Source organism: Hippopotamus amphibius, chromosome 3, assembly GCF_030028045.1.
Source record: "Hippopotamus amphibius kiboko isolate mHipAmp2 chromosome 3, mHipAmp2.hap2, whole genome shotgun sequence".
NCBI lineage: Eukaryota > Metazoa > Chordata > Mammalia > Artiodactyla > Hippopotamidae > Hippopotamus > Hippopotamus amphibius.
In genome coordinates this window covers 136,893,626-136,906,056 of record NC_080188.1, presented here as the reverse complement: position 1 = coordinate 136,906,056, position 12,431 = coordinate 136,893,626, and the positions used below count along the sequence as shown (strand labels likewise).

The following is a 12,431-nucleotide window of genomic DNA, read 5'->3' as shown; positions in this document are numbered from 1 at the left end:
AGTTGCCATAGAGAGAGAGACAGAAACACATTAAAATGTATCATCCTTTCCGTGTTTAGGAAATTCATTTAATTAAATATTCAGGACCATCAAATCTACCCAGACCCAGATACCTATTAATCTGTTGGCCACACAGCCTCCAGAGTGATCTTTCTTTGTCAGGAAACCATTCTAATTGCTCCACGCCTCTGCTCAGCATCTTTTAATGGTTCACCACTGTCCTGTGGATAGATGATGGTCAATCTTCCCAGCACACGCGAGTCCAGGCCTTTCAGGATCTGACCCAACCTCTTTCCCAAGCTCGTTTGTTACCACTAGACCCTTCAGTGCTTGCTGACACCCGCTGGCACTCAGTGTTCCCTGGTCTCTTTACATCATTTCCTCTTCGGATTCTTATTCTTGTACTCTGTTGGCTTTGCAAGTTCCTGCTCACTCTTCAAGACCCAGTTCAAATTCCTCCTTCAGATTACATGCCAGGCATCTCTGGATTCCTCCAGACAAAATTACCCTAGGCTTTCTTGTACTTTGTACTTTATGACAATTCTCATCATAATGTACCATAATTACACATTTTCCCACTAAACTGTGAGCTCCTTGGGAACCAAGGACTCATTCATTGCGTAAATATTTGTATATTCATATAACGTCTAACTCATAGTAGGTCCTGAATCACTCTTGTTGAAGGAAATTAAGTTCATGACAATATACTGGCAGGTAATTCTGCATTATGCATATGATGTTATAAAGATTTTTGAAGTGAATTCTCGAAGTGACTGTGACCCTGATCTTTTCTGTGGTGCTGCATATAATAGTTCCACAACGTCCTGTGGACGGAAGATCGTCTTTGCCTACCTGGCAGCAGTAGCATGAAGCTAAAACTAGGGTTCACTGATATCCCTTGGGTTAATGGATGGAGAGGTCAAACTTGCCATCAAAAGATCACCTCCTCCGTGATGCCAATAGCAAAAATGCTCTAAATACTCAGTAATGGGAGGTTGTATAACATGGTGTTAACACATGAAATTTGGAGTCGGGTGGACGTGACTTATCAGCTGTGTGACTGGCAGCTCACTGAACTCCTCCTCAGTTTTGTTATCTGTACAATGAGCATAATCATACTTCATGCCCACAGCTGTTTTGTAATATTCAGCCACATAATTAATAGGGCACCTGGCATATAGGAAAGTGTTCAGCAAAGGTAGTAGCTATTATTTTTGTTTGATTTTAGGATTGTTATGAGTTATTAATAAAATGTATCATTGCAATACAGAATAATACAATAATCTAAGTTCCCCCAAAGAAATAGCAATTGCAGTAATAATTACTAATTTGCTGGTGAGTTAGAATATAGTTTGTCATTAGCAGCTGTTTGACACCGTCAGAGGTTAGAGCCAGTCCCAGAAGAATTCCAAAAGAACTGCTCAGCGAAGGCCATCCCACAGAGAGAAGATGCTCAGGTAACCTGTGGTCCTGAGCACAGCAAGACCAGCAGTTAGATGAAACTGGGGCACAATTCCATGGCTACAGACCTTCAGCACAGCCTCATGAAGCGCACACAATGCAGGCAATCTCTCTGCACACAACACTGGGTTGTATGAGATCATTGCCCCCCTGCACTGGATGGGAAACTCTAGACAATGAACTTTCTTGGGAGCATTACATGAAGGCTACACCTGAAGCTGCCTCTTGACTCTTTCCCTAGCAGACCTGTAATCCCCAAAACTTATCACTCATTTTGACCATGAGAGTGTGTGTGTGTCTAATCTCTGATGGATAAATCCATTACAAATGGAATCTCATGCCTTTGGTGTTTTCTTAAGGATTCTTCTCTGATCAGGCATCCCCACAGAGGAGTTATATTTAATGTCCTCTGATCTTGCAATACTTTGTTTTCTTTTTCTTTTTAGAGGTAAGAGGTTTCTGCAGTCAACTTAAAGTATACCCGATTCTGGACCATGACAGCGAAATTACGTGTGCTGAGGTCTGTGAAGGGGACTGGGGTCTGAGGAAATTACTAGCATGTACCTATAGGTCCCAAGTGTGCTCAGGAGCTGGCCCCCAGCCCTGGTAAAATCCATGAGAGGCCAGGGCCTCTTCAGAGCCTCCAGAAGCTGCTGTGGCTGTGACCCTGATCTCCTGCCTCCCCTCTCTTCAGTTCCCCTCAAAACCAAGCCTGGGGCTGAGGGCAGGCTAATTGGGATGCACCCTGATGGCGATCTGGCTGGAAAGAGCCTAGACCTGGGAGCTTAGGGACCTGGATTTAGTCCTGGTGCTTCATTAACTCACTGTGCAAACTTGGGCAAGTGCCTCACTTGAGGCTTCTGTTTGGTCATCTGAGAAACGCAGGACCTACGTCTGTGGGTCTCAGCTTCTGTGGACCAGGCCAGGGACAAGTAGCAGGGCAGGAAACAGCCCCTTCACCTCCTACTGGAAGGCCCATCCCAGCTGTCCTTTACAAACGGTGTTGCCCAAGCTAATGATTCATGCTTCTGAGATGGGTGCAATCTGGAATGGGCAGACTGGGGGTTTAGAACAGCCAGGAGGCACTGGGAGAGCAGGGGAGATGTAACTTGGACATGGCAAAGCTCTGAGCTTCCCTGGGAGGGGAGTAGAGAAACGTCCTTCCACAGAGGAGCCACTCTCCCTGGAGCCTTTTGGAATAGTGTATTCATGTGGAATCAAATTCTGGTCTCTGGTCTTAGTGGTAAGGAAAAACACTGCAAAACAAAGCTGAACCAAAACAAAACTTGGAGGATGTGGTGGTCCCATTTGGAGAACTCAAGATGGACTGGAGATGGCTAAAGACCCTGGTGGGGCGATGGGGAGGCAGAGAAGTCCTATCACTGAAGCAAAATGTGTCCAGTTAGAGTGACATGTGACAAGACAAAGGGGGATTCTCTTTTTTCAGTTGAAAAGGTAGTTCATACACATGGGAAGTAATTCAGAGAGTTCCAGTAATTATCACTGAAAAATACATTTCCCTCTTACTCTCGCCCTTTTTCTCCATTCACAGAGGCAACCATCTTTTTACAATTTATGTCTCCTTCTAGAAGTATTCTGGGTGTCATCTTCACTTGACTTTTTTGTGTAAATATGTGTTAGATATTGTCCTATCACAGTGCATACATCCATTAATCATTTAGATGTATATGTGAGTGCCTACTAGACCCTGAGAATATAGCAGTGAAAAAAGCAAGACAAGATCTCAGCTCTCCTTAACATTCTAGTGACAATACCTCAAGATGCACACGCAAATGGTAATTATGTAATGTGATGTCAGGTAGTGAGAAGTGCTGTGAAGGAAAATAAAAACAGTGTAAGGACAGAAGTGATGGGGGCTCTTCTAGATAAGAAACCCAGCCCGGGGAGATGACCAAAAAGAGAGTCATGACCCATGCCAGGGGCGGGGGCATGAATTTGCCAGGTGGATGAAACAACACAGAGACCCGAGGACGGGGATGTATCTAGCACGTTAGAGGAACAGGAGGAGGAGGCTGCTATGGGTGGGACAGAATGAGACGGGTGTGATGGGAGAAGAGGTCATAGAAGCAGGTAGGGGATGCAGCCCATGAGGTCCTAAGTGATATAGAAACCCATTGGGTGGTGTGGGCAGGGGATAATAGCTGTTTTGAAAAGATCCTGCCACCTGCCTGCAGTGAACAGTCTGTCAAGGGGGCAGACGTGGCATTAATGGAGACCAGCGGCTGTTGCTATAATCAGGAGGCAGGTGACAGTGGCTTGAGCTCGGTGGTAACAGCAGGTTTATATTTTGAGAGTAGAGCCTGCAGAATGTGGGGAGTGAGAGAAAGCAATCAAAGTGACTTGAGCGACGGGGTGAATGTTCTCCGTTTACTAAAATGGGGAAAATGGGGATGGAGGCACCAGTAGGGTGGGGACTGCCGTTTTCTGGCTTAGGAGTGCTCTTCTCAGGATGGTTGTTTCCTGTCCCAGTAGGATGTATGAGGCTGGAGGGCACAGCTTAGGTTAGGGCTGGAGATAGAAATTTGGGTGTCATCAGATATTTTATGCCCTGGGCCTTGATGGCAGAGAGAGAAGGTAGAGGGAAGGCCAGGACTGATTCTCAGGACCTCTAACACTTAGAGGTTGGGAAGAAGGAAGGCCGGCAACAGAGATCGAGATGGGATAACCAGGGAAGAAGGAGGAAAACAGAAGACTGGGGCATCCTGGTTGCCTAGCATAGGGCGTGCTGGATACCTCCTCTGATTTTTTTCATGTCTGCATTGCATTCCATTGCATGGCTGTAACAGAGCTGATTTAACTAGTCCTCCATCCACTGGCGTTTGGGTTGTTAGCAGTGTTTTGCTGGTGTGAGGCTGACTATGTCAGCAGTCCTGCATGATGCGCCCACAGGGACCTGTTTCAAACCCCCCTCGCCGCACAGTGAGCAGCCCCACCTCGCTGGCAGCCCCTTCACGCACACGTGTGTGAATGAATATTGGGGGAGCCGGAGGGTAAGAGCAGGGAAGCCCTTTTGAAATCACTATTCCCAGCCACTGCTTCTATGGGCAGGAAGACAAACTTGTCCAATGTCATCCGGCACCTTGGCCACAGCCAGTGTTAGAAAACAATCCCCTCCCTTTATTTTTTAATAATTTAATTTAATTTAATTTAATTTAATTTATTTTTGGCTGCATTGGGTCTTGGTTGAGGCAGGCGGGATCTTCTTTGAGGCATGCAGGCTCTGCGTTGTGGCACACGGGCTTCTCTCTAGCTGTGGCGGGTGGGTTTTCTCTTCTCTAGTTGTGGTGTGCAGGCTCTGTAGTTGTGGTACACGGGCTTCAGAGCGTGTGGGCTTGTACTTTGCGGCACACAGGCTCTCTAGTTGAGACACATGAGCTCAGTAGTTGTGACATGTGGGCTTAGTTGCCCCACAGCATGTGGGATCTTAGTTCCCTGACCAGGGATCGAACTCACGTCCCCTGCATCTTTACCACTGGACCACCAGGGAAGTCCCTAGAAGACAATCCCTTGGCTCTCAGCCTTGACTCTTGGCAGAATTCCACATTGCATGCCAAAGCATCTCCAACGATCAGCTCCCCCAGATTTGCTGAGCTGCAAGATATGGATATATCCTGATCGAAGGGAGTGAGGTATAGATGAATGAACACAGATATGCGGCAATGTACTTGACTCTGAACCTTGTTTTTTTTTTTTAATTAATTAATTAATTAATTAATTATTTTTTGGGGGGTACACCAAGTTCAATCTGAACCTTGTTTTTCGCAGAGTAGTGATGATATTACCCATCACTGCGTGATGCTGGAAACCCCTGCCACAGCCGTGCATGTAGCAGACTGTAATTATGAACTCCCTCACCCCCACCCCAGTTCTTTTTCTTCCTCCCAATGCAGTTGCTTTGAGAGGGAAATTGGAAATGTCCTCATAAACCTTGAAGGAAGCAAAGACCTCAGAAAGTGAACCAAAGACAGTGCTTTGTGTGTATGAGTGTGATTTAAAGCTGTCTTGTTCTGACAATAATATCCTAACACAAATGTCTCCAAGAACTATCTCTTTCCAAAGATGTGTGGAGATAAGAGTGAGAGATTAAGGAAAACAGAAGTCCCTCAATAATCCTCATTTTAAAATGAGAAGCCCTGTTTCCTGAGTATAACACCTTTTTTCCTGATTATTAGGCTTTTTTGGCCTAAACGTGAAAAATATGGAAAGGATGAAGAAGAAACAAAAAATGAAGAAGAAAATAAAAATAATACACAATTCCATAACCGCTGTTAACATTTTGGTGCATTTCCGGCCTTTTTCCTGTGTAGATGTGCTACTCAGATCTCCTCGCAGGAGAGACCTGGCATCCAGCTGTGACGTCCTTTGGGACTGGCCTCGGCATTTGCGCCAACGTCCCTGTGTTCTAGAGGTGGCTCCAGCCGCGACTGAGCAAGGCTGTGACACAACAGCCTGGCCATTTCCCCTCCATTGTTGTTTGCTTTTTATTTGGCTTTGTGACAAGTGAAAGTCTTACATTTTTACGTAAACTGGTCTATCCGATTTTTCTCTTTGCCAATGTTTTGCCAAAACATTCCAGTGTTTTTTAAGCCTGAAAAATCTTTCTTCATCCAGACATCAGGCAAATCTTCATTTTCTTCTTTCGTTAATAGTTTTATTTTTTGTGTTTAATTTTTTAGTCCTTCTGAGATGTATTTTGTTTTATGGTGTCGGGTGAAGGGTCTAGATGATGTTATTCCCAAATAGTTTTCGTAGCACCATTTATTGCTTGACCAAAGGCAAATCACTTAACCTCTTTTAACTTCCATTTCCTTATTAAGAGAGGATAAGATAAATCCTACCTTGAAGGGTTTGATTGAAGAAAAAACTGAGGTCATGGATATGAAAGCATTCTATGAACGCTATAGAAATGTTGATTTTTCCAGTTGTTATAAGAAAATAATGTGTGAATGAATGCTTTCTTGTCTGGTGTAGTCTTGTCCCAGTGCCCTTATGAAAACAAACCCCCACAGGGCCAGCTCCCTAGATCCCAACAAACCCAAGACTACTTAGACCCATAGAAAGTTTCATGATGCCACAGATGAGTTTAAATGTAAGCTGTTTATAGTAAGGCCAGCTCAAGGGAATGTATGTTTAGGGCTGAGGTGGAAAGGGCTGGGATTGGGGTGACGATCCATCCCAGGGACAGTGGTCAACGCCTTGCAGAAGTAGAGAGTATCTAATGAGGGTAAGCACTTGGTTATTCTTCCCTGATGTCGTAAAGGACCACAGAGAGGGTGGGATTTCAGGAATTCCTTAAATTATAGGAGACACATGGCTTGGCATGGTGAGAGAGAGGGTTTTCCAGGCATGCTATGCTGTCTTGGAGCTGGCTCATGGGCTGGTAGATGTTATGCTCAGAAGGGTGAGTTGGACAGTGCTGTCTTGGCCTGGTCACAATTTCAACTCTTCATTTAGACAAGAAGAGAGATGTCATATTTCTCATCAGAGAGAAATGCAAAAGAAGTTTTCTGGCAGATAGAACCAATTCTTGACCACCGAGGAAAGAATAGCTATGGATCTAATATTAGAAAGAAGATTCTCAAAATGTAACCATTTCACCTCCGAAGCCAATTTATTAATATTTCCTGACTTTTTTTCTTCTTTCCTCTATTTTAAAACCTACCAGTTTGATTAAAATGTGTTTAACAGGGAAGGGCCTTAGAAGGCCTGGAATTTGACGAAATCCCTAAAAGAACTCTGTCCTTAAGAGATGGTGGAAGATAGAGAAGTATGGAAGAAGAAAAATGAGACAAAAATATGTTCTTTGAAATTAGGAATTCTATCTCCTTCATTTGTTAGTGATTTAGGAAGTACAGAGAGTAGGACGTAGCGGGTGTACAGTTTACACTGGTTGGTTGAATCAGGTAAAACACAGACTAGGGCAATAGCCTTTGGTTAACTAAGAGTTAACATGGTGCACGTGAAGTGTCACTGGTGGTGGCTGAGCTATGTAATACTGTGCATTCCCTGCTAAGTGCACATTTCCCGTTCAGGACATGGATTTGATGGGGCCTCTTAAAGGTAGCTGACTTGGACATTTCTTTTTAGTGGGGAAAAAATGAAGATAATTTGGTCTGGCTTTAGAACCTAATTTTTCATTGTTCCTCATAACAGGGCCTTCATCCTAGCCAGGCAAGGGTACGCACTATTCTCTAATTCTAAATACTTGGTACAGATCTTGCCTTTTTGCCTGCATTTATGTTGTTCCTTCAAGACCCAATTCCACCTTCTTTTGTAAAGTTGCCTTGAAAACCCTTCCAACCTTCCTCCTTTTCCAGTAAGCTCCCTCTCTCTGAATTTCTCCCCTAGCTATGGCGTCTATGTAACTTATTTGGCACTTATATACGCTAATGTTAATTAGTGTTTTGTATACATATATTTACATCTCCAAGTAGGTAATATATTTCTTGTTCTTTGAGCCCTAATTTTATATTTCCTTATTACCTTCTCCCGACCCTTCACCATAGTGCCCATTACAAATCTGGACTCATATCAGGTACCCAAAGGTTATTTGATAATGTGATGATTTCGGAAGATTCCATGAAGCTCACGTCCAGGTAAATCATGGCATCTTATTCTCTTTGTGATGCTAATAAGGCGGAAACAAAGGTGATGCTGAATTCAGGCTTTGCACATGGAGAGTACTTTCAAGGGGAACAGAATAGTTGCTGTGAGGGTAGATAAGCAACTGATCAGCATTCCTCCTCTAGAATTCTGCTGCCAAAACTAGCTCCATGAATGCAAAGTCAGCCAAGGCATGACCCTGTCCTCTTTGCACAGGCTGAGTGTGGGAGACAATAAGGACATTGATGACTATAAGACAGTGTGATACATATTAGGATAGTGACATGTATAGGGAATGTGGGAGCCCAGAGAAAGGGCATTAAAATGAGCCTGGGTTAGGTGGTCAGGGAAGACATCCTGGAGGAGGCAGCGGTTGACCAGAATTTAGACACTAAAGAGAGGGAGGAAGAGATTTTGTTGACCATCACAGCCTGAGTCAGGAAAGGGTGTTTGGGGAAATTTAAAAGAGAACTTTTCTAAGATAAAGCTATTCTACAAAGAAGCATTGGAAAATCAAGGGATTTAATTACAACTGCCTCACGAGCAGGATTTGAAAAGGAGTGGGAGGCTCATGGAAACCTTAATTGCTGAGAAAAGTTAAGAGGAGAAATATGACAGAAGTAATGGGTCTGTATGTATGTCATGTCTGATTTGTCATTTTTCTAGACAGGCACTCTGCCTCCTGCCTTCTTCTCAGTTAGGGAAAAAAAGATCCTTCAGCTAGTAAGGTAGAGATACCATTTAGGATGCAGAAATGAGACCTGGAAATATTCCTTATTCCTTTTAGGGAAGAATAGGTCCATCTCAGGTTACCTGATTGTTAAGAAAAATAATAAGTATTTGTTCTGTGATAATAATGTGTGAGGTGCCTGAAAGAGGCCTGAATCAGGCTGGATAATTTCTTCCTTCCTTTAGAAAATAAAAAACAGCTTGCTTGGTTTCTCTTCCAATTTATTCTTGTGGTTTTCCATTCCTTTGGAAATCTAGGAGGATGCTTATTTTATAAGTTTTGTAGATCAGCCCTTCTATATTCAGAGAGGGTGTCCTTGTGTGCATTAAGCTGGATCTTTAAGATTAATGCAATATGCAGGAAAATGTGATAAATGATACAGCATTAGCAGATTTTAGTTTGCAAAATGGCTGTATGTTGATGGCATCTGAAAGAATTGTAACTCACAGCATGGTCAGAGCATAACTGACAGATGCCAAGGGAGAGAAATGGTGAACTGAGAAGGATGGAACTGGACCCAGCCTTCTGGCTTGTCCACACAGGGATTGCTAGAGAGAGGGCAGGATTTAAGGATGAAGTTTTTATAACTGTTAGAGCATAAAGTTGCTAGAAGAAACAAACCCGTTGGTATAGACAAAAGAGAATCAACGTGGCTGAGAAAAGAAGAGGCTCCATAAATAGGTAGAGGGTAGATTAGACCATTCTCAAGGTTCTGTCCAACTCAAAGTTTGATCTCATGACTCTCTTAATCAGGACTCAGTGAGATTTTTTTTCACAGGCTCTAATATCTCATAGACCAAGGGAGTCCTTGGGGGTGTATATATATATATTTTTTTCTTTTCCCCCTGAGCTTTAATAATTTTCATTTGTGCAGTACTTTACAGTTTGTGGGAGCCTAATTTCACGGACTTTATTTGTTATCTGTTGCCACATGATGCTGTGTAACAAACAACCATGAAATCTCAGTGGCATACAGCAACGAGTGTTTACTGCTCACATGTCTGGAGGTTTCCTAGGTGACTCTGCTGATCTTGGCTAGTCTGGCTCATATAGCTGGAGGTCAGCTGGCTGTCAGTTGATCTAGGATGGCCTCAGCTGAGATGACTTGGATGACTCACGTCTGACCCATGTCTCCTCTCTTTCTTCAGGTTAACCCAGATATGTTCTCATGGTGATGAAAGAGGTGGTAGAGGAGGCATAAGAGAGCAGGCAGAAACATGCAAAGCCTCCTCTACTGGCCAAAGGAAGTCACATGGCTGAACTCATTGTCAGGTTGTGGGGAAATATATTCCACTCCTTTTGTTGAAGAAATTGTAGAGTCATCTGGCAAAAGGGTATAGACACAGGGAAGGGAAAAGCACTGGTGAGTTTACAGCAATCTACCACACAGATATTGCCTTACTTAATCCGTACAGTGTAATCCTTTACCCTTGAAGATTGTACTGTTGTCCCTCTTTATAGATTAAAAAATGGACACCAAAGAGGTAAAAAACTTTCTGAGGACACATGATGGATCAGTAGCATCTCAGAAGCTGGATTATTGGCCTTCGTATTACAAATACAAGGCGCTTTCCATTGTACTATACCATGTTGACTTAAGAGAACAAATCCTAGGAGTTTTGTCAGGGACTCCCAAGAGGTAGATTGGTAAAATAATGCATGTGACCCTCAATGTTGTATGAGTTGGAGAATACACAAAATTTTACTTACTTATTCTTATAGTCCCATTTCTGAAATTCCCAGCAGTTGTATAAAATAAAATATTTTCACATAATAATATATCAATCCAAGGAATTCACTAGTTATCTAAAAATTAGTTTACCTGTAACTAGGTAGTTACTTAGTGTATATTTGTCAGGGTAGGCTAAATGCTGTGACTAAATACTCCTCAATAAAACAATACTCCTAAAATAGAACAATAAAAAGTTTATTTCTTGCTCATATTGGCCAGCATTCAGGGATATGGCCACACCTAACAGCAAGGGAGCCTGGGAAATACAGTTTAGCTCTGTGAAGAAAAGAGAATATTGATAAACACATAGTAAGACCCAAAGGAATGTACCATAGCATAGGTAAGTTTTGCAGGGAGACTAGGAGGTATATATTAGATGATAGAAGATGTAGGGCAAGCGAAAATGGAAGAGAAGAGCTTGAAAATCTATCCAAGGTAATTGTAAACCCTTGGGTCTAAGACATTAGGCATAATATACTCTCTATTCAAGAGGCAGGATGCTTATTATGAATTATTAATTTAAGAACTTAAATTTGATTATATCACTCCTCTGCTTAAAAACCTTCAATGTCTACCCTAAGAATAAATGCTTAATATGGGTTATAAGTCTTCCCAAATGTATCCTTTGCCTGTTTGTCCAAGCTTGTCTACTGTACCTTCCCATTCACTCTTTTTACTTAGCTGTAATAGTCTTTTTTATTTGCCCAAAATGTGAGTATCTCTCCTCACCCCTTGCCATTAATCATGCTTTCTTCCATCTCCTCAGAACCCTCTTTAATGAAATGCTTCTCATTCTTTCTTTTTCTGACTCAGACCTACTCATTCTTCAATTCCCAGCCTAAAAATTACACCTTCATGATAGCCAGAGATCAGTCTAAAATTAAGACACCAAACCACAGACCCAGGAAGCTCAGAGAATACCAAGCAGGATAAATACTAAAACACACAGCAACACATATCTAGGCATATCATTCAAATTGCCGAAAGCCAAAGATGGGAGATATTCTTGAAGGCAGCTAAGGAGAAAAGATATATTGCATTTAGAGGAAAAAAGATATCAATTAAAGTAGACTTCTTGTCAGAAACTATTCAAGCCAATGGAGTAGAATTTTTAAAGTGCTGAAAGAAAAAAAAAAAAAAAAAGATCAACCCAGAATTCCATATACAGCAAAAACATTTTTCAAAACTGAAGGAGAAATAAGAATCTTAAAAGACAAATAAGAACTTCCAGCAGACCTAGAAGTACAAGAAATGTTAAAGGAAGTTCTTCTGGTACCAGTAAAAATGACACCAGACAGAATCTTGGGTCTATACAAAGAAATGAAGAGCACTGAAAATGGAATAAATGAAGATAATTTTTTTGTATATGTATATCCCCTCCCACCACCCCCTCATCCTGCCCCCCTAGGTCATCACAGAGCACCGAGCTGAGCTCCCTGTGCTATATATCAGCTTCCCACTAGCTATCTATTTTACACATGGTAGTGCATATATGTCAATGATACTAAAAATATGGAATGCTTCACGAATTTGCATGTCATTCTTGCACAGGGCCCATGCTAATCTTCTCTGTATCGTTCCAATTTTAGTATATATGCTGCTGAAGCGAGCACTGCCAGTTGCTTTTTGTTTTAGGTACATCTCAACTTCTTTTTAAAAAAATTTTTATTGGAGTATAGTTGCTTTACAATATTGTTAGTTTATACTGTACAGCAAAGTGAATCAGCTATATGTATACATATATCACCTCTTTTTTGGGTTTCCTTCTTAAATGAAGATAAATTTAAATGCATTATTTCTTTGAATATTTTTCTGTCTTGCTTTCTCTTCTCCTTCTGGGATTCCAATTACATGCATATTAGACTGATATTGTTCCACAGTTCT

At 42.1% G+C, this 12,431-nt stretch overlaps 1 non-coding gene across 1 annotated transcript; it reads right to left on the bottom strand.

Annotated features, from left to right (window-relative positions):
- Positions 1–12,053: 12,053 nt before the first annotated feature.
- On the bottom strand, positions 12,054–12,160 carry LOC130850547 (U6 spliceosomal RNA). Its single transcript, XR_009052919.1, has one exon. It is a non-coding gene; the product is annotated as a U6 spliceosomal RNA (small nuclear RNA).
- Between the last annotated feature and the right edge of the window lie 271 nt (positions 12,161–12,431).